This window comes from Sapajus apella, unplaced genomic scaffold (genome assembly GCF_009761245.1).
Source record: "Sapajus apella isolate SASKATOON/1434 unplaced genomic scaffold, GSC_monkey_1.0 scaffold1, whole genome shotgun sequence".
In the NCBI taxonomy this organism is placed as follows: Eukaryota; Metazoa; Chordata; class Mammalia; order Primates; family Cebidae; genus Sapajus; species Sapajus apella.
The window spans coordinates 52,973,753-53,001,376 of record NW_022436941.1 but is presented as its reverse complement, the minus strand read 5'-3'; the positions used below and the strand labels follow the sequence as shown (position 1 = coordinate 53,001,376).

The 27,624-nt window shown below is 37.3% G+C and overlaps 1 long non-coding RNA gene across 1 annotated transcript in view; it reads right to left on the bottom strand.

Moving 5' to 3' along the window:
- LOC116550609 overlaps positions 1-10,532 on the bottom strand; it is a 66,797-nt gene extending 56,265 nt beyond the window's left edge. Inside the window, exon 1 of the long non-coding RNA XR_004268515.1 lies at positions 10,158-10,532. This is a non-coding gene — a long non-coding RNA (uncharacterized LOC116550609). The remainder of the gene's footprint in view (positions 1-10,157) is intronic.
- Between the last annotated feature and the right edge of the window lie 17,092 nt (positions 10,533-27,624).

Genomic DNA, 27,624 nt, shown 5'->3' with positions numbered 1-27,624 from the left:
GAAAATGCACATGGGGTGAAGGTGTAAATTTCACAAAGACAATAGCCTTAGCCAGGAATTAATATTTTTCCCATCAACATTATAACAAAGTAACATTATCTGAGCACCTGACAGAATTTCAGTCTTTTGAAATGATGATGATGATGATGATGATGGTGAGACAGAATCTGACTTTGTAGCCCTGGGTAGAGTGCAGTGGCGCAACCTTGGCTCACTGCAACTTTCAACTCCAAATTCAAGTGATTCCCATGCCTCAGCCTCCAGAGTAGCTGGGATTACAGGTGTGTGCCACCATGCCTGGATAATTTTTGTGTTTTTAGTAGAGACAAGGTTTCACCATGTTAGTCGGCTGGTCTTGAACTGTTGAGCTCAAGCTATCTGCCCACTTCAGCAAACCAAAGTGCTGGGATTGCAGGCATGAGCCACTGCACTCAGCCTCTTTTGAGATTATTATATTTTGGGTGTGATTTTTTTTTAAAAAAGCATATAGTCTAAACTAGTTTTTGTAATCTAATCTGAGAATCTCTATATTTTCCAGGTGAATTTAATCCATTTTCAGTTTTACAAGTTTGGTACTAGAAAACAGATATTTTCAAAGAACAAAAGTGTCATTCAAGATGTATTATGAAATAAACATTTTTCAGAATAAGGCAGAATTTACTACTTGCAGACCCTCCTTAAAATAACTGCTAAAGTATGTGGGATGCAAAAAGCAACGTCTGTAAAAATAATACTTGGTGAACATGTTGATAAATCTGATTAAATACTGTAAAAAAAGATGAATTTGGAGATTCTTAAAAATGACAACTTAAAATATGGTACAATTAAAGATAGGAGTGGGATACTAAACTTAAAATATTTCAAAGTACTTGAGTTTGAAACAAACTGGACAGAAATATTGATGGGAGATGTATACTACGGGAATAGAGTTAGCAACTATCAGTCAAGGAGAAGAAAATCACTGGAATGTTTTTGGACGAAGTGCTTTCCCTAGCAGGGAACTGAATCTAACTAATCCTAGGTAATATAATGAAGGAGACAAATGACTCTAGTGAAAAGAACCAAAATGTACAACGTCTCAAACTCAATAAAAGTTTGTTTTTCTCACACATAAACAGGCCAACACTGCTGGAAATCAGTGGGTGGAGCTGGAGGTGATTCTGCTCTACACAATCATTCAGGGACCCAATCTGAAGGAGGTTTTCTCATCTGCCACAAATAACTTCCAGGGTCTCTCTAAACAAAAACATTCAGTCAATAAAAAGAAGAAGAGAGGCTGGGTGCAGTGGCTCACGCCTGTAATCCCAGCACTTTGGGAGGCCGAGGAAGGTGATCACTTGTGGTCAGGAGTTCGAGACTAGCCTGGCCAACCTGGTGAAACCCTGTCTCTACTAAAAATAAAAAAATTATCCAGGTGTGGTGGTGCACGCCTGTAATCCCAGATACTCAGGAGACTGAGGCAGGAGAATCAGCTGAACCTTGGAGACAGAGGTTGCAGTGAGCCAAAATCACACCATTGCACTCCAGCCTGGGCAACAAAGCAAGACTCTGTCTCAAAAAAAAAAAAAGCGTTTCTGAAAATGTTGTGCCTTTCTCAGTGAATAGTATCAAGAGACACATGATATCAATGTGTCTCAAGGGTAACATCAGTAATGAGATGTCTCAACCATGCGTCTTCTGCTATGACACACTGAGAAAGACATACCACTGATGTCCTAGTCTTGCAAAAAAATACCTAACCTGAATGTAATTATGAGGAAACATCCAAACACATACTGAGGGACATTCTTCAAACTACGTGACCATCTGCCATCACTGAGTACAGGGAAAAACAAAAACAAACCTGACCAGCTATCTTTAAAAGTATCAAGGTTATGAAAGACGGAACTGAAAGTCAAGGAAAGACTGAGGAACTCTCATAGATTGGAACTCACTAAGGAGACGTGACACCTAAATGCAATGTGTGATCCTGGATCAGATAGAAACATTAGGAAGATAACTAATGAAATTTGAATAAAATCTATAAATTAGTTAATATTTTCTCACTATTAATTTCCTGCTTGATACTTGCTGTATGGTAAGATGCTAACACTAGTTTGATGAAATTAATATAGGAATTCTGTGTCTTATTTAATAACTGCTTTCAAATCTTGAATTGTTTTCAAAACGAAAAGTTTTTTAAAGAAACAAATAAGCAAATAAAGTCCCATCATGTTCCCATGTATATGAAAGCTATTACCAGAAACAAAAAAGATTGTGAAGTCCACTCAGTAGGTGCCACTACCCTTCCTGTTCTTCATTCTGTAGCTAAAGTATCATATTAGCCATATCTGAATGAATTTTTTTATAACTAGGATGGCCCCTACCCTTTTTGGAAGGTAGCTAATATGCTTCAGAGTATAAATGTTTAACCCACTTTCTGCTATGTTAGGCATACAGATTACAAATCTAACTTCTTTCCTAATAATCCCAGTTATGCTTCTAATATTCCCCTTAGATCCATTAATGTTGGGAAAGACAGAGAATTTCAGTCCAGCTCCAAGCTTTAACTACAGCAGAGTGACATTCACAGTGCTGGTGAGTCACAGCCAAAGCATAGAAGATGGCTGATACCCTGGCCTCTCTAGTCTCAGGTTCAAAGGTGGAACAACTGTACCACTTAAGAATGACCAAATCGTGACCATTTCTCATCCAGGATTATTTTCAGTGAACAAAAATTTCAGCTGAACTGGCTAGGGTACTTTGACTTAATAGACATGAAACAGTTGAGATTAGGGCTAGAGTGGGCTAGCACTTTTGAGCACAAAATGCTATGGCAACACATCACATTGTTTTCTCCAGAAATGATACAACAAGCTCAGAGGTTAAGCAATAGTGAAGACTCTCAGGTAGAAAGACTAGGCCACAGGGAGGAAGTTGGCAACTGTTCTCAGTCACAAAGAAAGAAGGAAATGACAAGTATATTCTCTCATGGGGCACTTTGTCTAGGGCACTGAATTAGTTAAGGTAAGCTAACTGCCTAACAGTTATAAGAAGTTGACCCAAAATAATGATTCAAATATAGTGAAAATTTATTTCTCTTATACATAACCAGACCAAGGCAGCTAAAGGTTTTCATGTAGCATTGGTTGGTTGGTAGGTTGTTGCTCCACCACAGTCATCCAGGGACCAGGACTAAAGGAGAATGCAAACTTCCATACACGTCTTCCAGGAACACACTGGGCATCAACAGCCAACAAATGAAAAAAAGGAAGGAGTATATAGGATGGCAGGGACCTGATCTAAAAATGACACACAGCACTTTCTCTAATATTCCATTGGCTGGATTTCGTCTTACGTGTATACCTAACTGCAAGGAATTCAAGGTATTGTTTAGTGGTTCATCCAAGAATAAAAGGAAAAGGGTCTAGTTAATAATGGTTAGCTTGTGCCAAAAATTTCCATATATACATGCTTGTAAACAATAATATTTTTAGTGTTTCTACCTATACTTGAGGAAAAATTTAAGAGTATATACAACAGTTTTTGTTCTCTAGAAGACTACAGGTTACTATGGATTATAGATGTTGGGAGGTTGGAAGTATTCTACTTACTCCTACTCTTCTTAAGGTATTATCTTTACTTTGTGGTAGATAGCGGGGGAGAGCAGACTCATATGGAACAACTGTGCCTCGTAAAAGATTGGTTCTCTTTTAAGAGAAGAGCAGATGTTTGTGCTTTCATCAGACTGCAGGTCCCTAAAAACCTAGTTCTTCTTCACTGCCTTTTTCAAATTCACCTTTCCTACCCTACTGCAATTAACTTGGATGTTTGTGGAAAGTATCTTTAGCATCATGAAATCAGTGTGAGGGATTCACCCCTGTCAGGCCCATCAGATTTCTCTGTGTGTGTGTGTGGGGGGGGGGGGGGGGTTGTTCTTTGTGATTTTTCTTTTCATTTTTTGGGTTGTTTTTTTTTTTTTGAGACAGTTTCATTCTGTCACCTAGGCTGGAGTGCGGTGTCACAATCTCAGTTCACTGCAATGCCTGCCTTCTGGGTTTAAGCAATCCTCTCACCTCAGCCTCCCAAGTACCTAGGATTACAGGCATGTGCCACCACAATTTCACCATGTTGGCCAGGCTGGTCTCAAACTCCTGACCTCAAGTGATATGCCCACCTCAGCCTTCCAAAATTCTGGGATTACAGGCTTGAGGCACTGCATCCAGCCACTCTTTCTGATTACTTACAGTTCTTATGAAGAGAAACAAATTTATGCAGTGAAATGTCCATGAAACAATTGAAACCCTTCACAAATTTTAGAAAGAAACTAAGGACAGGAAGTTTTTTTATAATGCTAACCCCAAAGCATTATCTTTATATACTAAATGCAGTATGCTGTTGTAAGAATATAGTCAAATGCAGGCTATGTATATATTAAGATGCTAAGTGGAAAAAAGTTCATTTCTTCAACTGATAGCCTGTCTGTCTCCTGATCATTCATTCCATTCTTCAGTCCCAGGTTGTACTGGATTCAGAATTAAAAGACTCACTTTTAGTTCCCCCTCTGCCACTTTGGCAACTATGAATTTTGGCAAACTAATTTTTCTCTATAATTCTTCATCTGGGAATAAGAACCTCTGCCTCACCAGGGTTTGTGAAGTAGGAATGAGAAGCAACATTCACCTGATAACTTTATAAGTCATTTTACACATTACATTTTTGTACATCACTAATGGTCTTAGGATCAGTGTGTCAAGGATCCAACCCAGGGTGTTTTCTTATTCCTGGCATTACCTCATGCTCTTGGTCATGGTTGTTGACCTTCAGGGCATTGTGCCCGAGATACCTTTTTGTGTTTTTATTCCGTTCCTGGTTTCCTGCTAGGATGTTTTTTTACTTCTGTTTTTTACACAAAATTTTATTCTTTGGCAAATGTATTTCAGTTTATTGTGGTGTTTCTATTTTACACAAAATATAAATATTTTATTAAATTTAAAAATCAATTCATTTCAAAATGATTAAGTAATTTTAAAAGACCAAGAAGTTTCAAAAAGTATTGCAAAAACAAACAAAAAAAGGAAATCCATTACTGCATCTTAATGATGAAAACGGTTTTTTTGGACAAAATTTGCTAATCTGAAGAGAAAACACTATAATGAAAGAAAAACTAAGTTTCATCATGTAATCTGTGGTAATAGGTGAAAATGTGTATGTAAATCTAATGATTTTTGTAAGGTAATGAAAAAATATGAAAAACATTTCTTTCACGCTCACTAATGTTCCTTTATTTTCAGATCCCTGCTGTAGAGCTATTGGTTTACTCAGGCTTTCCCTATGAAATAGTCACCATCTGCCTGATTAGTCTGTTTCCTTGGTATCCTGCCCATTCTTGTTATTTAAGTTTCTGCTCTATTTCAAGGAATGCACTCATTAGGTATGGTTACATCTGTGATCATTTGAAAAGAAGTATACATATTCCAAAAACATTTAATAGCACCTTGGTATTTTATTAAATATAAACAGGAAAAGTCTTTTTTTGACTGCTTTTACTCTTAAATGCTAAGAAAAAATAGCATGATCTTAAGTCCCCTTCTCCCATTTGGAAATTCCATGAGTCTAAAATTTAAAAAAAAAAAAAAAGTGCTCAACACAACTCAGACATTTTCATTACATACACATTTATAAGCGCATACAGAGAAAAAGTGCCATCTGTTAAAAATAGTTAACTGAATACTAACTGGGGATTTAAAAATGTAAAACAGGTATATTAGCTTATTCTGATGACTGTTTATATCTGGCTATCTCCTAAAACTTCTGAAGTGATAAGTCAATACAAATAAACAGTATAAACACTTTTCTCCTTAAGCTCTCTTAGAATGTATGCTCCATGTGGACTAGAATTTTTATCTTTTTTTTTTCTTTTACTAATGGGTCCTAAGTAACAGGACACATAGTAAATATTTGGCTGTTTTAGGCAGAATTCTAAGATGGCCCTCCAAGATTCCCAGTCTCTGATGTGTTCTCCAACTTAAGAATTGCTGTGAAGAGATTTTACAGATGTAATTAATGTTCCAAATCATTGACCTTAAGATAGGGAGAGCATCCTGGCAGGCCTGTTCTAATCCCATGAGCCTTGAAAAACTCAGTTTTTCTCTGCCGATTTCAGAAGTCAGAGAGATGCATATGACATGTTTAGAAGAAAGGAAAGGCCATATTGTGAACAAGGTCACATGGCAGGGAATGGTGAGCAGCCTCTAGAAGCAAAGAGCAGCCCCCAGCTGACAGCGAGCAAGACATCAGAGACCTCAGTCCTACTATCCCAGAAACTGAATTCTGCCAACGACGAGGACGAGCTAGGACAGAAACCTGAGCACAGGGTGAGAAGTGCATCCCCAGCCAACACCTTGATTTCAGCCTGATGAGACCCTAAGGAGAGAATCCAGTCATATTGCATCTGGAATTCTAACCTAGAGAACAGTGAGTTTGTAAATTTATGTTGTTTTAAGTTGCTAAGTTTGTGATAATTTGTGATGCAGAAATAGAAAACTAACACCCTGTCCTATAGTAGGCATTTAATAAATATATGTGGAATGAATGAATGAATGAATGAATGAATAAAATTTTGATGTGTTACATGGTAAAGGTAAGATAATTATGAGAAGGGCAAAAGATGAAACTATACTTGTGATTTTAAAACTAAGCTCTGGATACTTTTAATAACCACACAGTTTGCATTATTTATAACATTCACATGACATTAATATGTCATCTTTAAATTAAAAGTACTAAAATGAAAATATTAAACAATACATGACAAAGGCATGTGTAATATATCTATTTCCATTAATATTTTACATTTAAATGAAAGAAGCTTAGGGTAAATTAGTCCACAAACCCCCCTCAAATTGATTTTGAATGTAGGAAGGGTATCATTTATACTTATATTTTTAGTTCATGAAACATAATTTATTTCACTTAGAATAGCTATACTATTAAATTTATGGTTGGACTTGCAATTATACTTTGGAACTTTAGCCTATCTTCCTTTTAAATATGGTGTATAAAATTGGAAAAGATTCAAATAAATAAACAATCAGTGTTCTCTGAAATCAGTACATAAAGTTTCAGAAATTCACCAATTAAAGTTTGACTAAATGGTTAGGTAAAAAATCAGCATGGATGTCATGATGTTACATAGAAAGTAAGGTTATAGGATCCAGGAGGAACAGTAAAAACAATACTGTGTAGTGCTTTTTAAATACTTTGGCTTCTGTAGTGTATAGAAGACACCTGATGGTCTTAACAGTAGTTGTGTATACACCATTGCTTTTCAAAAAGGACTTGAGGTGACTTAACGTGTAAATCATTCACAAAGTTGAATCAACATACATGAAAAAAATGATGAAAAGAAGAAGCCAAAATGTGAATTTCAATGTCTAATATATTTGTTATTTAATTGAGCATTAAATTGGACTTGGGCTATATGTGCTGCCAGTAAGAAGATTACTATTTAAAGAATATTAAACAAAAGTTATCAGTGGTCTTAAAAGTTCTCTTTGATCTGGTAACTCTCATGACTATTTGTTTCTTCAAAAAAAAAAAAAAAAGGCTGGTATGTCACCCACAGGATATATGATTATATTTGGGATGACTTTATATGTAGCTATTAGGAGAAGAAGTCAGAGAAGAAAATGTTATAAAAGCAATGAAATGGTGCAATTAGAATGTTTAATAAACACCAAGGCAGAAAGAGGAGTTGTTAAACAACATTGTGATAGAGGTATGGTTTACCTAGTCTTGCCCACTGTGAGCACCAGATTTTTAACTGAATTACTTTACTGAAACAATACCTGACCAAGTTCTTTAACTATAAATTTTATCAAGGAAAAACGTTTTGTTAAGGATTTATGAAGCCATGTGGAAAAATAGTTATATTATTTCATGAACTAGTAAGAAAGAGTGTTTGGGTGTAAAGTGAGCTATTATGCAGTTTATATCTACCATTATCCCCTAATTAACATCTGTTCTGATTGGCTGTTCTTCATGCATTACTGGTTATTAGAAATATTGACTATAAAGCCAGGCACAGTGGCTCATACCTACAGTTTCAACTACTCAGGAGGCTGAGACAGCAGGATTGCTTGAACCCAGGAGTTTGAGACCAGCCTAGGCAACATAACAAAACTCTCGACTCTAAAAGAAAAAAATTAATAAAAAAATAAATAAAAGAGACAATATCAAGTGCTGGAGAAGATGTGGAAAAACTGGAACTCATGTTTGTTTCTGAGAGTATAAATTGAAATAACACTTTAGAAAACTATTTGGCAGTATATGATACAGCTGAATATGTATATCATAAGTTGAAGCAATTTCTTAATTAAAAAAAAAGTTGAGACATGGTCTCATTCTGTCACCCTGACTGGAGTACAGTACACAAACATGGCTCACTGCAGCCTTGACCTGCTGGGATCAAGCAATTCTCCCACCTTAGCCTCCTGAGTAGCTGAGACTACAGGTGCATGCTTCCACATTTGGCTCAATTTTTTTTTTTTTTTTTTTTTTAAGAGATGGGGTCTTGCCATGTTGCCCAAGCTGGTCTCAAACTCTTGGGTTCAAGCAATTCCCCTGCCTTGACTTCTCAAAGTGCTGGGATTACAAATGTGAGCCACTGCACCCAGACCAATAAATTTTAACCCTAACTATATAACCAGCAAAAATGTATATATCGATATGTTCAACAAAGGACATGAGTAAGAATGTTTATAGCCGCACTATTTGTAATAGCCAGAAACTGGAAACAAGCCAAATGTCTATCTACAGCAGAACAGATTATTGTTTATTATACAATAAACTACAATATAGCAATAAAAATTAATGAACTACAACAACAGAAATGAATTTCACAAACATCCTACTGAGATAAAGAATATAGATACAAAAGAGAATATTTGGTATAAGTTCAAAAATAAGCAAAGCTAATCTCTGGTGTTGGAAGTCAGGTTACTGATTACCATTGGGGTATGCAAGGTAAGAACTGGAAAGAAGTTTCTGAGATTCTGATGTTGTTTTATTTATTGACCTGGTGCCGATTTCTTGGTAGTACTTCTTTTATGAAAATCAGTCAAGCAGTATATTATGACTTGTATACTTCTGTGGATATATTATATCAACAAAATTGTGATCAAAAGTAAAATTAAAGCACTACCCATCCCAATACCAAAAAAATAACACTTAATTAATTTGTCATTATCTAAAATGTTAACTAAAAATTAACATTTAAAAGGTTGTTAAACCTACTGCTAAAACTTCAGGAAAAAATAAGGTAGTAAATACCCATTTGAAATGCATGCAAATTATAACCTATAGATCCTTCTGTCTCACACATACACACATGCAAACACAAACCCATGGTTTCATACCTTTATGTGTAGAACCAAAGATGATTAATCACAATTAATATTTTAACATCAATTTGCATTTTCAACATGTAACCAAAAGCATTCTCAACTGAATTATATGTTTAACAAAGATTGAGGAAAAGGTTATGGTCTGTTGGTGACACTTAATCTTCTAATAAGGGATTCTAAAACATTAAAATGATAACCCAAATGCAATTTATCAACTATTCCATACCAGAGGCCATTAAACCTAAGACTTAGATAACTAAGGACAAAGAAATATATAAATTGAGGGCATCGGTGTCTAAAAATTCAAAAGTAGGATATGATACAAACATTTAATATATAAGATAAAGATTATAGATTATAATAATGTTATAGGTACTGTGCTAATTTTCTTTTGTTGCATAACAAATTGTCACAAACTTAACAAATTGAAGGGCTTCCTCAATTTGCTTTTCCCTCCTTTCCACTACTTCTTTTTACAAATTATCCTCTTTAGTGCAGCTTTTCTTTTATTATTGTTATTAGATTATATTCCTTTCTTTCTTTTTTTAAATTTAAAGTTCCAGGATATATGTGCAATGCTGGTTTGTTACATAGGTAAATGTGTGCCATGGTAGTTGGCTGCACCTATCAACCCATCACGTAGGTATTAAGCCCCATATGCATTAGTTATTTATCTTAATGCTTTCCTGCTCACCCCCACCCCTATCCCCAAGCTGCCGTCCCCCTCCACCATAGGCCCCAGTGTGTATTCTTCACCTTTTCAATACTTACTTTTACTGCTTTTGTTATGGGAGCTTTGGGGTGTCACTTTTCTTGTCGGAAAGCTCTGTGGTTGGTGGCACCTTTGCCTGAGTTCTCGTCCTGCCTCCAGGAAGAATGGGGTTCGCAGACAGTGCGGGGTGAGCAAAGCCAAGAGGAGCTTTACTCAGTGTTAGAATAGCTCAGAGGAGGCCCTGGAGAAGGTAGCTTCTCTGCAGCGGGTGGTCTTGTCCTCTGTAACAGCAAAGAAGGTAGGTTCTCTATCTCCTTTTTTTTTTTTTTTTTTTTTTTTTTTTGAGACTGAGTCTCCTATACTGCAGTAGCCTAATCTCAGCTCATAGCAACCTCCACTTCCTGGGTTCAAGTGATTCTCATGCCTCAGCCTCCTGAGTAGCTCAAATTACAGCTGCCTGCCAGGACGCCTGGCTAATTTTTGTATTTTTAGTAGAGGCAGGGTTCCACCATGTTGGCCAGGCTAGTCTCCAACTCCTGACAAGGGTCATCTGGTCCTAAGCTCTGCTTGGGTTGAGCCCAGGGCTTTTATAGGCCTCAGAAGGGGGAAGTGCATGCTGATTGGTCCATGGGCAGGCCCAGGGCAAAGCACTATGAATCCCCCTCCCATCTGCAGGACTGGCCGACCTGCCCCCAGGCTTCAGGCCTCCCCTGACCTGAAGGTCGGGTTTCACTGGTGACCCACCCACTTCCTCCCAGGAGCGGCCTCCGCCTGGCATCCATGGCTGATACCAAGGAGCACCTGCAGTGACCGGCCTCTTTAGCACCCCCTTAGCTTCCGCTCCGGCGCTTCTCCACGCCCAAAGTCTGGAGAGGGCGGAGGCAGCAAGGGGCTGAAGTGTGACCACTGCCCCGTTCGCACACCTGGAGGAACTGTGACAGCACCCTAGCTCAGCCCCAACCCTGCTGGGAGATCTCATTGGCACTGGGAGCCAGGAGAGGCCAGGCAGCTGGAGTAGGCACCTCTGAGCCTGCAAGGGCAAGGGGGAACTTTCTAGACCTCTCAAGAGTGCAGGGATACCTCGGTCATCAACCCCGCCCAAGAAGGCGGAGCTCCTGCCTCCTGTCGGCTCCCAAGAGCACCGGGGCCCTTGTTGCAGCGGGCGTGAGTTGTACCTGGGGAGCTCTCGCCTGGCCAACTTGGAAGGAGCAGGGCTCCCAGTTGTCCCCAGCTCCCACTGGCACAGTGGGCACCCAGCTGTACCACCTCGCTGCCTGGGGCGAGGGCTCCAGGCCCTCCCTTGGCCTACGCCGGCATCTGGTGCAGGGGCGAGGTTGCTGCGAGCTCCTCCTGTGGCCCAGCGCTCAGGGACGCACTGGAGCGCCACCGGTGAGTACTGAGGCTCTGTGTAACCAGGCTTGGCCTTATCACAGTGGGCCTCCAAGGTGGCGGGCTGCAGGGTGGGAGGCGTGGGCTGTCCACTTCTCCTTTTGTGGTGCCCGGCGTGATGGCAGCAGGCACATCTGACAGCCAGTAGCAGCCATCATTTCCATGCCTGTGCCTTTTTTTTTTTTTTTTTTTTTTTTTTTGAGACGGAGTCTCGCACTGTCACCCAGGCTGGAGTACAGTGGCGCGATCTCGACTCACTGCAACCTCCGCCTCCTGGGTTCAAGCGATTCTCCTGCCTCAGCCTCAGGAGTAGCTGGGACTACAGGCGCGTGCTAATTTTTTGTATTTTTAGTAGAGACCCACCGTGCTCGGCCTTTTTTTTTTGGAGCTGGATTCTTGCTGTGTCGCCCAGGCTGGAATGCAGTGGCTTGATCTCCCCTCACTACGATCTCTGCCTCCTGGGTTCAAACCATTCTCCTGCCTCAGCCTCCCCAGTAGCTGGGACTACAGGCAGGCGCCACCACGCCCAGCTAATTTTTTTTGTATTTTTAGTAGAGACAGGGTTTCACCATGTTGGCGAGGCTGATCTTGAACTCCTGACCTCGTGATCTGCCCACCTAGCTTCCCAAAGTGCTGGGATTACAGGTGTGAGCCACCATGCCTGGCTCTGTGCCTATCTTTTTTATGCCCCTTCTGGCTACCTTTGTCCCCATCACCTAATTACTAATCAGCTATGGAGGCTCAGTATCATCTCACATCGGCTGTGAAGTCTTTCCTATTTCACCCCAAGATGCGTTCCCACTTCTGACCTTTCACAGTACTTATTATTGGTAACCTTTATTTGTTTATTTTTTTTAAAGCGCATATTATCTGATAATATAGGCAGCTGATTTTTTGCAAGTATGTATATGTTGAATAATATCTTGACCAGATCCGCAGCTTTTTTAGGAGCAAAAACGGTTTCTTTTATTTCTTAGTATCTACAACCCTGACTTTAACATACATGAATGAACTTTCCTTCTTTCAGAATCATTTTCCTAATAACGAATCCCTATAGACAAGTCATTTTATATACAAATTTTCTTTTCTTAAACCATTTTATATACAAATTTTCTTTTGAAGAGTGAAAAGTAACTCATGTAAAAAAAAATTACATTTGCAATTACTTAATACCCCAAATAGCAAGTTCTCAAAAAAGATGTCTTGATAAAAGTTTTACAGAAAGTCTACAAAAATAGCAAGACCTCCATCCAGTGTATTTTTGTTTTCTCCAGAGTGCATTCTCTCCTGTTTCGTATCTCCAAGGCACTATACCTTTGACAATGCAGTTACCCTGTGATAAGTATCCATACTGAGCATTAACTTTGGGCCCAAGCTCACTATTTTGTGAATATTATCTCAACCTTATCCTCATCCTACAGTAGCTGCTTTTACTCCTACTTCACTTAGAGAAACACAGACTTCCATTACAGCCATGTGCAATCTATATCTGAAAAACTTCTAATGAAACAACAAAAATAATGCTGGATAAAATATAACAAACTTTCTTTAAATTCATAGCTGAGCTTGCAAGAGATTAAGGAAATCCCCAGAGGTCAAACATGAAGACAAAACTAAAAACTAGACTTTAAAATGTGAATTGATGCTGGAGTTGTCTTAGGGCAGGGCAGAGGAGGTGTTTTCATTCACTGTAGGCATAGATACACAGGGAGGTGAGGCTTAGATGAGACAAGGTAGAGGCTTAGAACTGAGGCCCTTTACAAAAAGATGGGCTCACTGGAAGCCAGTGAAAGTGTGAAGTAAGGAAAAAAAAAACAAGTGACACCAGGGGACAGGAAAGTTTGTCATCTCACTACATTCTGGGTCTCTCCTCTTAGAATTTACCTCAGAGCTGCATTCAGATTTGCGATTTGAATTTACACTCTTTATGGGGCCTGAAGACCTTTCAGCCAAAAAATCCCAGTCTCAGTGCCAAGTTTCTGCCTCTTATTCTTAGGCTTACTCTCCTTTCCCTGTGTCCATGAATATGAAAGCTAATACTCACAGGGATCCTTGCAGAAGCAAATACCAAATCACTAAGAAGTGACCCTCTTTTGCCCTGGTAATATTTTTGGCTTTGAAATTCATTTTTCATCCTTATTTTGATTGGTATTGGCAGGGTATATCTTTTCCTATCCTTTTCTTTTTTAGCTATGCCTTATTTATAGTAGGTATTTTGTAGATAGACTATAGTTGGATTTTGCTTTTTTGTCCAATCTGTTAATGTGTTTGTTGTTATTAGGGCGTTCACTTCAAGGGAACCTTCTACAGATCTCTTGAATTCCCTTTTTATAGCTTTCTCCTTCTTAATACCCTGATCCATAAACTCTAGTCTCCTTGGCCTTTCCATGTTTCCAGTTCCATCTCCTTATCTCAGAAAACCTTGCAGTCTCTTTCTGTGGACCCTTTCCTTGGAAATCCTCATTTGTTTCTCATCTCTCCTTGAAGCTCTCTTCATGTTCTTATCTCAGGAATCATTGTCTTTTTTGCTCAATGTTGGGTGTCTTTAAAAACAATTGTTTCATATATTCTGTCCAAGGCCAGGTGTGGTGGCTCATGCCGGTAATCCCAGAATTTTGGGAGGCTGAGGTGAGCGGATCACCTGAGAGGTTGTGAGTTAAAGACCACCCTGACCAACATGGAGAAACCCCATCTCTACTAAAAAAACAAAATTAGGTGGGCATGGTGGTACATGCCTGTAATCCCAACTACTCGGGGAGGCTGAGGCAGGAGAATTGCTTGAACCCGGGAGACGGAGGTTGCAGTGAGCCAAGATCAAGCCACTGTACTCCAGCCTGGGCAACAGGAGTGAAACTCTGTCTAAAAAAAAACCAAAAACAAAAACATATATTCTGTCCAGATTTTTTGTTGTTTCAGGCAGGAGGGTAAATATAGTCCCTGTTATTCCATCTTACCTAGATGTGGAAGTATAAACTATTCTAGAAGGACACACGATGCAAGATTCAAACAGGTAACACTGGGGTTAAAATGTACTCACAATCCAAAATTACAAAACACATGAAATAGTCCATTGTGAGGTAAAGTCAGTAGATACAACAAACAACATATTTGGACCCACCAAAAAACGTTAGAAAATAGAATTATTAGATACTGACTACAGAGTATGTTTCAGATGATTCAAGATATGAAATAACAAATGGAAAAAAAAAGAGCATGATATTTTTAAATGATACCAGGCAATTTTGGAAAAATACCAAATAGAATTTCTAGAATTAAAATAAAAAAAGTTATTGAAATTACATATGTAGAAATAACAGTTCATTAAGTTTTATTTGCCTAAAATCACCCAACTGTGCATGCTAGATCTGAAATACAAGTTGTTCTAGGTAAAAACAATGCCTGTGATTTTTTTGTTATACTTTGTCTTGAATTTAATGAAAAAAATAGTGAGCAATGAGGGCATTTACTATAGAATGTCTCCGGCCAATTATGCAATTCAACCTTAACATTTGAGTCAGTAATAAAAAATTAATATAACATCTCTATAGTGGTGACCTTAAGGAACAGCATTAACACACATACTTTTGGTTAATTTATGTAAAGCTTATTTTATAGAACTAAAGCTTGAATAAAACTGTGCTGACTTTATTTTAACCTTAGATCAGTGTCAATTTAGAAACACATCCAAAATAAATATAAATATGACTGTAAAACCTAATCATATATATTCAAATGACCCTTCAGAACTTTGAAAAAATCATCTTTATAATCTTCCTTTTACCAGAGTTTCTTTCTCTCTCTGCCTACCAAAATAAAACAACAATAAAAAGATACAACTTTTACTCTCCACCTTCAGCCTGTTTTTTCCTCTATTTCTTTGGTTGCTATCTTTTTATTATGTAAAGCAAGTCAGTCTTATTCAGTTCCTTTCATTTACATCTTTGCAAAGTACTTGGAAACAACTTTTGATTTTTTTTATTTTGTTAGGAGAATTGGATAAGAATAAACATGATTTAACTTTTGGCTTGAATTACCAACAAGAGAGATCTGGCTGGAAACAAAGCACATCACATTCACTGAAACCTTTCCTCTTGTTTATTTAATTATATTTTTGTAGAAGTGAATTCAGATAAACATAAAGTTATATGATTGGAAAAATTTGAGTGAGAATTGAATACAAATATGGCTTTAATGAACATCAAGCTTTTTCAGTCTTAGCTCACTTCAAATCAAAGAATATTTGAATCTTAGAATTGAAATGGCACTCAGAGGTTTGTTTATTTATTTTGGTCCCTACTAATATAAATGCCATACTGTTTTTGTAATCTAAATTTGCTTTAACAGCTCAAAACTATAGTGCAGAACAAGACTATTTGTAAACAAAAGAAATAATAAATAGCTATCAAACTATGACATAATGTCCCAAAATTTAGGGTATAATATTGACTCATAACAACTAGTCATCCACACTAATAGAGTGTTGGTGATTTGACTTCTAACAGAAAGGCATTATGTTTTCTGAAATATTTTGTAGATGTCTTCAGATCCATTTTGTATTATCCCCCTTTGATGCTTTTCCTTCTTTCCTGTTGGACATGAGTTATTTAAAATACTTGAGAATTGGTAACCTTTTATTACCAGTTGTTGGTTGATTTGAATGAGTCTTTCTGAGGCGAGCCCTCCTCACCTCCTGCTGGAAACTTTTCTCTTGTTTGTCAAAGGATCTTTATAACAAAGTCAGGTATAAATGACCAACAGAATTTTAACGTATTTCTCTCTTTATTATGGAATTTTTCCAAACATACGAAAAAGGTAGAATGAATAGCTTGTGTACATCACCCAGCTTCAACAAGTATCAATATTTTGTGAGTTTTATAATTAATTATCCCTTCTAAAATGTATTTGATAAGGATACATATTATTTTAAGGCAGATATTCATATTCCTGTAATCCCATGTTTCTAACTTGGATCATACCTTTAAGTAGTTGTATTCTATGGCTATAGATGAAGAGAATCATTATCTACTCAGAGGAAAAGTAGATACATGAAAAGAGGAAAAGGAGATGCATGAAGCATATCTCCCCCAGAGAAGTGATTCCTTCCTTCTTTAAAAAATGTAATGTTTAGGGCAGGCATGGCAGCTCATGCCAGTAATCCCAGCACTTTGGGAGGACAAGGCGAGTGGATCACCTGAGGTCGGGAGTTCAAGACTAGCTTGGCCAACGTTGTGAAACCCCATCTCTACTAAAAATACAAAAATTAGTTGGGCATGGTGGTGGGCACCTCTAATCCCAGCTACTTGGGAGACTGAGGAAAGAGAGTTGCTTGAACCAGGGAGGGGGAGATTGCAGTGAGCTGAGATTGCACCACTGTACTCCAGTCTGGGTGACAAGGCAAGAATCCATCTTGAAAAACAATTTTATATATATTATATACATATTATATAATATATATATAATAATATATATATTATATAATATGTATTTAAAATATATATAATATATATTATATATATTATATAATATATATAATGTATATACACATAAATATATATTAATATATATATATAAATTATATATATATATATATTTTTTTTTATTACAGAGGACCTGCATTTAACTCTTCAATAGTTGTGGAGCTAGAAATTTCTTTGACAACAAAAGAGAGAAAAAAAGATTTTAAACAAACTTTGGCAAGATCATTATATTTCTCATATATGTGTGGAGTTTTCTCTTCTCTGCCTTGGTATTTTTACTCCAAAGGGGATGTTTGTATGGGGGGGAGAAAGAGAGACTAATTTCAAGCAGGTTATTCTTGATCTCTCATTACCCAAACTTTTAAATATAATAAAAGGTTTTCCTGAATGCTAGAGATAATTAAAATATGAAAGACCTAATGTTATTTCCTCCTTTAGTACTATCTCACTGCTGAAAGTAAAAAATTTGTTTAAAGTTGAATAACTGGGTAATGGGAGAAAATGCAAAGACAATAACAAAGTGCATGACAGGAGGAAGTTATATAAAGGGGGAGAAAGGTAGATAACTACTTCACCCCTTACACCAAAATATATTCCAGATGAATCAAATATTTAAGCAACATGAAAATGGAAACTAAAAAACACCAGAAGATAACTTGAGAGGGTTTCTAAAAATAGTCTTATAATGGAGGTATTTTAAGTATGACACAAGTCTAGAAGTCGTAAAAGAACCCAACTGGATCACTTGGCCATGTTTAGTTGCAAGGGCGGCTGGGAAACGTTCACTTAGTAAGAAAGGAGATGAGAAGAGGATTGTAACAGAATGTTCTATAATCACTCTGTCCTTTCTTTGTAGAATTCTTTTTTTTTTTTTCTGAGACAAAGTCTTACTCTGTCACCTGGCTGGAGTGCAGTGGCGCAGTCTCAGCTCACTGCCACATCCACCTCCCGGATTCAAGCAATTCTCCTGCCTCAGCCTCCTCAGTAGCTGGGACTACTCTTATATGAGCATTGCCTGATTTTATCTTTCAATGTTTTAATTACTTAATTAAAAATGAATGCCAATATATTAAAACAATCAGAAAATATAAGACATAAAATATTTGCTGCTATAGAATATGGCATAAAATTTTTATAAATATATGACTTATATATACTGTTGTTATGGAACAATGAATTCCATAACATATAAATTAACAATAATTTATTTTAAATTAACAATCACACATATTTAAATATATGTTCAAATATATTTAAATACGTTATTAATTTAAAATAAATTAACAATAATTTATATTAAAGAGTTATAGAGAACATGTTTGTGTAGTCAATATATAATGAAAGAAAATGTTAATATATATTATTAAAAAAGAAAAATTCAATTTAAAAAGGAAAATATTTGCCATAAGGGATAGAAAATTGTTTTAGATGAAAATGAAAAACAGAGTTTTATTCCTTTAATAAAGCTTTTACTTATATCTTTATTTATATCAAAGAATCAATGGTAAAATATAATGACTTTTTAAAGAACCGATGACATGAGGCTGCAAAATATAAAAAAATAATAAGTATAATCACTTAATCTTTCAATAATTATTTAATTAGATGAATTTATTCCTGTGATGCTATCATCATTGGTTTTGTGGAACAAAAGAGTTAAACATGCTTATATTGTCTAAGAACCAAGATTATATAAGCAGATATAAGCAGCATATGGTACATGTCCTCTGTTGGAAGGCTCAGAACATCAATACATAAGCCATTTAAGAAACTTCAGGCCCAAGTCATCTCATGCTTTGAATAATGCCTAGTCTTAAAAGACAATTATTTTACTTGAGGAAAGTACAATTTTAAACCAGTCAGTGTATGTGCATAAGTCACACATTTTTAGTCAACTAGAAAAATAATGTCACTGTATTTTTTTATCCTACTATATTTGTTTTGATTTTCAAACCAAAAATTCTTAACATGCTTTTCTAGTTGATTCAAGCATCTCAAAAAAGCATAGAAACTTAATGGATATCCTTTTTATTAACTAAGACATAAAAAATATTTATACTGGCCAGGCCTCGCTGCTCAAGCCTATAAATCCCAGCACTTTGGGAGGCTGAGGTGGGTGGATCACAAGGTCAAGAGATCGAGACCATCCTGGCCAACATGGTGAAAACCCCATCTCTACTAAAAATACAAAAATTAGTTGGGCATGGTGGCATGCACTGGTGGTCCCGGCTACTCAGGAGGCTGAGGCAGGAGACCCAGGAGGCGGAGGTTGCAATGAGCCAAGATTGTGCTACTGCACCGCAGCCTGATGACAGAGCAAGACTCTGTCTCAAAAAAAAAAAAAAAACAAAAGAATAAAAAATTTAAATTCAGAAACTCTCATCACCCTTAGGGTTTATTATTAAACAAAGGAAATGGAGAAATGGCAAATATGAAAACATAAAATCAATTCTAATATCTCGGCCCAAAAGAATAAAGAATCCTCATCCCCAAACAAAAACCTCATTATCTATGCTATCAGTGTAGCTCAAAATCTGTAGGTAAATCAAAGATTTTTTACTTAGCTATGGCTATGTAAACTGTTACCTAAATTATGAAGATTCTAAAGCTATCTTAGTTCAGGCTGCTGTAACAAATTACTATAGACTGGGTGACTTATAAGCAACAGAAATATATTGCTCACTTTTCTGGAGGTTGGACATCCATCAAGTTGCCAGGATGGTTAAGTTCTGGTGGGGCCCTTTTTCCAGGTAGTAGGCTGCCTACTTCTTATCATATCCTCACATAGTAGACAACAAAGAAGGGAAGCAAGCTCTTATAAGGCTGCTAAGCACATCCATGAGGCATCCATCCTCCTGAGTTCATTTAATCCCAATTATCTCCCAAAGACCCTACCTCCTAGTACCATCACATTGTGGGGTAATGCTTCAATATGGGAATTTTAGAGGGACACATATACTTAACCCATAACAAAAGTCTTTTCTCTGTTCAATAATTCTTCATAATCTTCTGGAAGATATTTTTGTTTATTTCTAAATGGTAGCAAAAGCTTTTTGATAATTCAGATTTTAGGCTATATTATCCAATCTATTAGCATAATCCTAAATTACCATTATTTTTCAGTATATTTGATTCTATTTGTTATGAACCCATTGCCTTTATTCATCAACTCTGCTTCAGTAACAAATGATCCTGGAATTCTCTTACTTAACAATGGCTTATTCCTTGCTTGTGTTACATGCTGGTTGCCAAGTTTGCCTGTGGCTTGCTCCATGTATCTTCTAATTCTGAGACCCTGACTGAAGGAACAGTCTCTGTCTGGAACATGCTATTCTTATGGCAATGGATAAAAGCAAGATTGTTGGCAGAAATGCCCATGAGAGGTGTGGTGGCATGTGACTGTAATCTCAGCTTCTCAGGAGGCTGCGATGGGAAGTTTGTTTGAGCCCAGGAGTTTGAGATTGCAGTGAGCTATGATCCTGCCACTGTACTTCAGCCTGGGCAAATAGAGAAGGAGAAAGAGAGAGGAGAGAAAGAAGAAAGGGAGAGGAGGGGGAGACAGAGAGAGAGACAGAGCGACAGACACAAAGAGAAGGAAAAACAAGGAAAGACAGAAAATAAAACATGAGGTTTGTTTCTCTAAATTGATTTCTAATTTGAAATTACTGGAAAACTCCTATTCCCATCTTTGCCAGACTCAATTTCTCGTTTTTGGTATATGTACATTCCAGCTTAATGTCTCTAATTTTAATGCCAACAAAATTCGTTGTAAGCAAATTTTAAAATAATCATAATTTTCCCCCTTAAAAAAAAAGTGCAATGACATGTTACTTTCTGTATACATATCACTGAACAATGTGGTAGAAAAGTATATTTCACTGATGGGGTGGCACTGCAAGTTACATGGCAGTGGGTGGGGATATATAATCCTCTTACAGGTAAGCAGGTAACAAGCTGATTGTGAATACAGAACCTGTTGGTTGCAGGCTTAGTTAAAAAATCTTTCTTTGCTTCTCACATCTAGTGAGTCACAATTTCCTTCCATTTATCCCCCACTCAACTTTAAGTATTGCTTGGTTGGAGATCAACCTAAAAAAGATCTGTGACCCAAAATAAGTGAGAGAGTCCTACGAGGGAAGATGGCTGTGTTGAGTGGGCTACAAAAACTAGATTCATAAAAATTATAACTTAGGTTTAACTGGAACTGTAAGATTTGTAGATGTGACAATGGATGTGCTAGTATATTTGATAAGTGGTAATGATCACATGAGAAATCAACAGATAGATATTGGACACATGTTCTAGCTAGAAGAATACTGTGGTTTAGCATGACTGTGGCAAATATTTAGTTTAAACTTGGAAGCATGCTTTCCCATTTACTGAATGAGAACATTATCTATTCCTTAAGGTCATTGATGGGATTAAATGAGATGAGATGACATATGACAAGAGTAGAATTTTTAAAAATTATATCTTTCCTCTGTTATAAATGTTTCCCAAAATGCATAACATATACCAACGTCTAACAAAACCCTGCAAAAGATTGTTAGCCAATTAATTTCAAGGGTAGAATGGACAAAAATGATTAGTTAGAAATTCATAACAAGACATACCAAGCACTGCTTGACTTTGTTTTGTTTTTTGATCAGGTTAATAAATTGATAGAAAATGCTATACACATTGTTTTTGGAATTAGCAAAGTGCTTTTCAAACTCACTTATACATGGTAATAAAGAAAAGTAGGTTAAGATAATTATTGCCTATTTATCAAATAAACCTAAGTAATAGTGGATACTAGATAATGGATGCACATCCACATCGAGAGGTTGCTAACTTTGTATTTATTCTGTTCACTGTATTACTGAAGACTTGGATTTTTTTTTTTTTTTTTTTTTTATGATAGAGTTTCACTCTGTCACCCAGACTGAATTGCAGTGGCACAATCACGGCTCTCTATAGCCTTGACTTCTTGGGCTCAAGTGAACCTCCCACCTCAGCCTCCTGAGTAGCTGGGATCATAGGCATGTGCCACCACTCTTAGCTTTTTAATTTTTTTGTAGAGACACGTGTCTCCTTATGTTACCCATGTTGGTCTTGAACTCTTGGGCTCAAGCGATCCTCCTGCCTTGCCTCCCAAAGTGCTTGGATTACAGGAGTGAGTCACTGTGCTCTGCCTGAAGTCTTGGATTTAAGTGATAATATTGATGATTTGCTTTTCACATAATTGAGCACTGTATCAGTCAGAGACACCTTAGGCTCCTGAAAGAACTTACAGATGTGATGATCACTTTATGATTATATATAGCAAATATATATATATATATATATATATATATATATAAGTTTTTTTATGTGCTTTTTTTTTTTTTTTTTTTAGGAATTCACTTACACAATTGTGTGGCTGGCAAATTCAAAATATGCAAGGCAGAATGGCAGGCTTAAATGGGCAGGAGTTGATACTGCTGTCATAAGGCACAATTTCTTTCTCCAAGAACCCTCAGGTTTTGCTCTTAACGCAAACTGATTGGATGAGGCCCACCCACTTTGTCAAGGGTAATCTTTACTTAAAGTTGACTGATTATAGATATTAACTACATCATCAAAATACTTTCACAGCAACACCTAGATAGTATTTAAATCTTAGAAGCTTGAAATGTTAAATACAAGCCAAAAGAATGCACCAAATTAAATATTACATATTATACAAATACAGCACTGGAAAAATATGACTTGATGCACATTCTCCGGGAAAATATTTCAATAGTAATTGCTGTAAACTCAATGTTTTTCAACAGTGGGATATGAATTGCCGAAATTCCAATTCCTTCCTTTCTTCCTTCTCTTCCTCCTTCCCTTTTCCATCTTCCTTTCTTCCATAGAGATTTATAGAGCACTTACTCAGTGGCATTGCCCTGGGTGAAAGGAATATAGTAGTTAATAATGCAGGCATAAATCCCTGTACTCATGAAACTTACACACTATTTGTTGAGGTAGACAACTCTGCAGACTGAAAGTGTATGTTCCCACCAAATTTATATATTGTAACCTAATCCCCAATGTGATGATATTTGGAAATAAGGCCTTTGGGAGGTGATTAGGTCATAAGGATGGAGCCCTCCTGAATGGGATTAGTGCCTTTACCCCTTCCACCATGTGAGGATACAGAAGACAATCATCTATAAACCTGAAGTGAGTATTCACCAGACACCAAATCTGCGAGCATCTTGATCTTAGACTTCCCAGACTCCCTAACTGTGAGAAATAAATGTTTGTTGTTAAAAGCCACCTTATTATATTTTTGTTATAGCAATCTAATCAAATTAAGACAGAAATAAATATGTAAACAAATACATGGCATAACTTCAGGCACTGAAAAGCACTAAGGAGAAAAACCAAACAGTGTAGATGGAGGTCTTTTTGTGGTTTGAGTGGTCAGTGAAGAACTTAATGAGAATATGACATTTGAGAGGAAGTTAGCCAGGCAAAGTTCTGTTGAAGATTATGTCACTCAGAGAGTATAGCAAGTCTAAAGGCTATGAGGTAGTAGGATTCTCGGAATATTCAATAAATAGGTAGATATTCAGTGTGACAGGAGGTGTCACACTCAGGAGGTATCAAAGGCAATTGAAAAGGGGAGATGTGTGGTAGAAGCTCAGATATAAGGGAAAGACAGAAACCATGTTGTGGAAGGCCTTCTCGACCATTGGAAGAAGTTTGCATTTTATTATATGTCATGGAGGAATTCTTAAAAGGGATGTGAGGTGATTTGATTTACATTTAATTAATTAATTTATTTATTTATTTTTAGACGGAGTTTTGCTCTTGTTGCCCAGACTGGAGTGCAATGGCACAATCTTGGCTTACCACACTCTCCAGGTTCGAGCCATTGTCCTGCCTCAGTCTCCCAAGTAGCTGGGATTGCAGGCACCCACCACCACACCCAGCTAATTTTTTGTATTTTTAGTAGGAATGGGGTTTCACCACATTGGCCTGGCTGGTCTTGAGCTTCTGACCTCAGGTGATCCACCCACCTCAGCCTCCCAAACTGCTGGGATCACAGAAGTGAGCCACCATGCCTGGCCTGATTTTCACTTTTAAAAGATCACTAAGCCTAATGTGTGTGAAATAGACAGTGGGAGTAAAAGTGGGAGCGGGAAGACTGCTAGAAAGTTTTATTATAGAAGTTCAGGTAAGAGAGGATGGTGGCTTAGACTGGAGTGGTAGCAATCAAGATTGAAATGTGATCAAATACAGTGTTATGGTTTGAATGTTTGTCCCCACATGCCCAAATTCATGTTTAAATGGTAACCTCCAAGGTGATAGTATTAGGAGGTGGGGCCATTGAGAGGTGATTAGACCATGAGAATGAAGACCTAATAAGATTAGTGTCCTTAAAAAAGAGAGCCCAGCCGGGCGCGGTGGCTCAAGCCTGTAATCCCAGCACTTTGGGAGGCCGAGGCGGGTGGATCACGAGGTCAAGAGATTGAGACCATCCTGGTCAACATAGTGAAACCCCGTCTCTACTAAAAATACAAAAAAATTAGCTGGGCATGGTGGCGCGTGCCTGTAATCCCAGCTACTCAGGAGGCTGAGGCAGGAGAATTGCCTGAACCCAGGAGGCGGAGGTTGCGGTGAGCCGAGATCGCGCCATTGCACTCCGGCCTGGGTAACAAGAGCGAAACTCCGTCTCAAAAAAAAAAAAAAAAAAAGAGAGCCCAGAGAGATAGCTCATCCCTTAAACAATGTGAAGACTTAGGAGGCTTTGGTGGAAAGATCACTTGAGCCCAACAGTTCAAATCCAGCCTGGGCAATATAGTAAGACAGAGAGAGAGACAGACAGACAGACAGTATATATTTTCAGAGTTGACCAAATATGTTGATAAATTAATTGTGGGTTGTAAGAAAGAGAATCAAAGGAGGTACTCTAGATTTTTGACTACTAAGTGAGTGGTACCATCATTTACTAAATGGGGAATACTGGGGATGAAGGTTTTATGTGTGGTAAATTCAAATTTTATTTTGGACATCAAATATTTGAGTGGAGACTACAAGGAACAGTTTGAGCTGAGAGAAATGACTGGGGTTGGAGATATTAATTTGTGAGTCATCTGCATATATATGAAATTTAAATTCATGAATCTAGGTTAAATCATTTAGGAAGAAGAGTTGATAGCAAAGAAAATCCAGGATATGCTCAACATTAGAATTCTCAACATTTAGAAGAGGAAAGCATCTGGCACAGGAATCTGAGGCCAGCGACTTAAGAGAATGTGATATTTTTGGAAGCCAAGTTAAAAAAAAAGTTTCTATCTAAAAGAGAGAAAGGACCAACTTTTAGATGCTGCTGAAGGTTATGATTATGATATATGCAATATTAGGCTTTATTAATAAAAGCTTAGAATATGGGACATAAAATTTATATTCTGTACTAGATTGGTCAAAATATATCTTTAATGTTATGTAAGGTATCGTGACCAAATGACAGTGACAATACTAGCATGTCAAGAGAATCAGGAGCAAGATGGTGAGGGGTCTATCACTGGTCACTTGAAATATGAAAAAAGGAACCAGAATTTTTCATGTAAGGAATTTTTTGGAGGACTTCCTAGTTAACTTCAAGTATTTTAGGGGCTCTATATTGACTGTAGATTTAGAAATATGCATTGGGCCCAATGTGAGGCAGTCACCAAAAGCACGTTTCTAATCTATAAAGGAAACCAGTTTCTAACATTTGACATTTTTTATAAACACTGAATTGCTGAAAATGTTCAAATTGTCACTAAGTCGCAGACTTTCTAGAAAAGTATTTTGTATTGGTAGGACTTATGCTAGGTGTCCTTTTCAAGATCTAAGACTTGATGCTAATCTTTAGATATTCATTTTCCTGATAGTCTTTCTTATTCAACAATCTTCAGCAGCTGCATATTTGCCTCAAGATAAAACCATGATACCTCTGATTAGCTTTAATAAACTTCCATAACCTTGTCCTAACTTACACTTCTATGTTTTTTTCTGATTAAAGTTCTCTGCTCTGGTAAGGGTGGCTTCTTCACTCTCTACCACAGAAGTATGTTCATCTTGTCTCCTCACCTTTGCTTACATCTTTGCTTGGGAAATGAGTCCCTCTTTCACTATTGAAGGAATTAGTAGTGAAAGTTAATAGAAGCTAAAGGAAAATGTTTGCCCTTTTACTCCAGGACACAAACTATCTGACTTTCTAAACTGCTACTTGCAGTAATCTATACTGCTCATGTTAATAATTATATATTGAGTTTTACCTTCTATTATGTTACTATTTCATGAGTGCATAGTTCATCATTTCAATGAGACTTTATCAATGGCAATATATATATATATATATATATATATATATATATATATATAAATAGATACAATTCATTAAGCTCTTACTTTGTTCCACTATTTCCTAATTTCAAGTCCTCATAAAAATCCCCTAAAGGTAAGTGTGATAGTTAATACTGAGTGTCAGCTTCACTGGATTGAAGGATACAAAGTACTGATCCTACATGTGTCTGTGAGGGTGTTGCCAAAAGAGATTAACATTTGAATCACTGAGCTGGGGAAAGCAGGTTCACTGTTATTCTGGTAGGCACAATCTAATCGGCTGCCGGTAATTATAAAGCAGGAAGAAAAATGTGAAAAGGCAAGACTGGCCTACCCTCCCAGCCTACATCTTTCTCTTCTTTCTCTCGTGGTGGATACTTCCTGCCCTCTGACATCAGACTCCAAGTTTTTCAGCTTTGGGACTCAGAATGGCTCTCCTTCCTCCTCAGCTTGCAGATAATTGATTGTGTGACCTTGTGATAGTGTAAATTAATACTTTATAAACTGCCCTTTATACATATATAAATAAATATAAATATATATGTGAATGCACATAAATATGTACATATATAAATATATACATATTTATATGTATATATCCTATTAGTTCTGTCCTTCCAAGAGAACTCTGACTAATACAGCAGGTGTAGCAACTGTCAGTGCCCCACTCATATTCCCTTGTCACTCACCATCCTAGTGCATGGCTACAGAATCTGCCTATCTGGTGACTATCCATCTTTCTCTCCACTGTGAGCATGAGACATCTTGGGAGTACAGAGGGTTAATGAAGGACAAAGCAACCTTCACCAAAGACGGAGGGTGTTGTAGGTTAAGTACCTCCAGCTACCTCACTCCGGTGGGCTAACTCTGAGACATGTTTACGTGGTCTCCGATAATTTCCCCATGGGACTCACCCCCCACTCCCCTAACTTATTGCCCCAAGTGGGTTACTTGTTTGATGACACACCCTTTATTGGCTCCCTTTACTTTCCTATCTCACTTTCCCTCTCTGCAATGGAGCTTCTTGGAATCACCTCTCAAATAAATAATTTATAATCCAATTCTAGTCTCAAGTTCCTTCTGGGGGAACCCAACCTAAGCCAATAGGTGTTGCTTTCTATGCATATAACAAATGTGAAAACTGAGACTCAGAGAGGTTAATTAACTTGGCCAGAGTTATGGCACTAGCAGTGGCAGAGGTGCGAATCAAACATAGTCTATCTGTGGCAGGATTCTAGGTTTGTGGCTAATTTACCATGCCTATATTATTACATTTCAACACTCTGTGAACACCCAGCAAAGATTCTCAAATGAC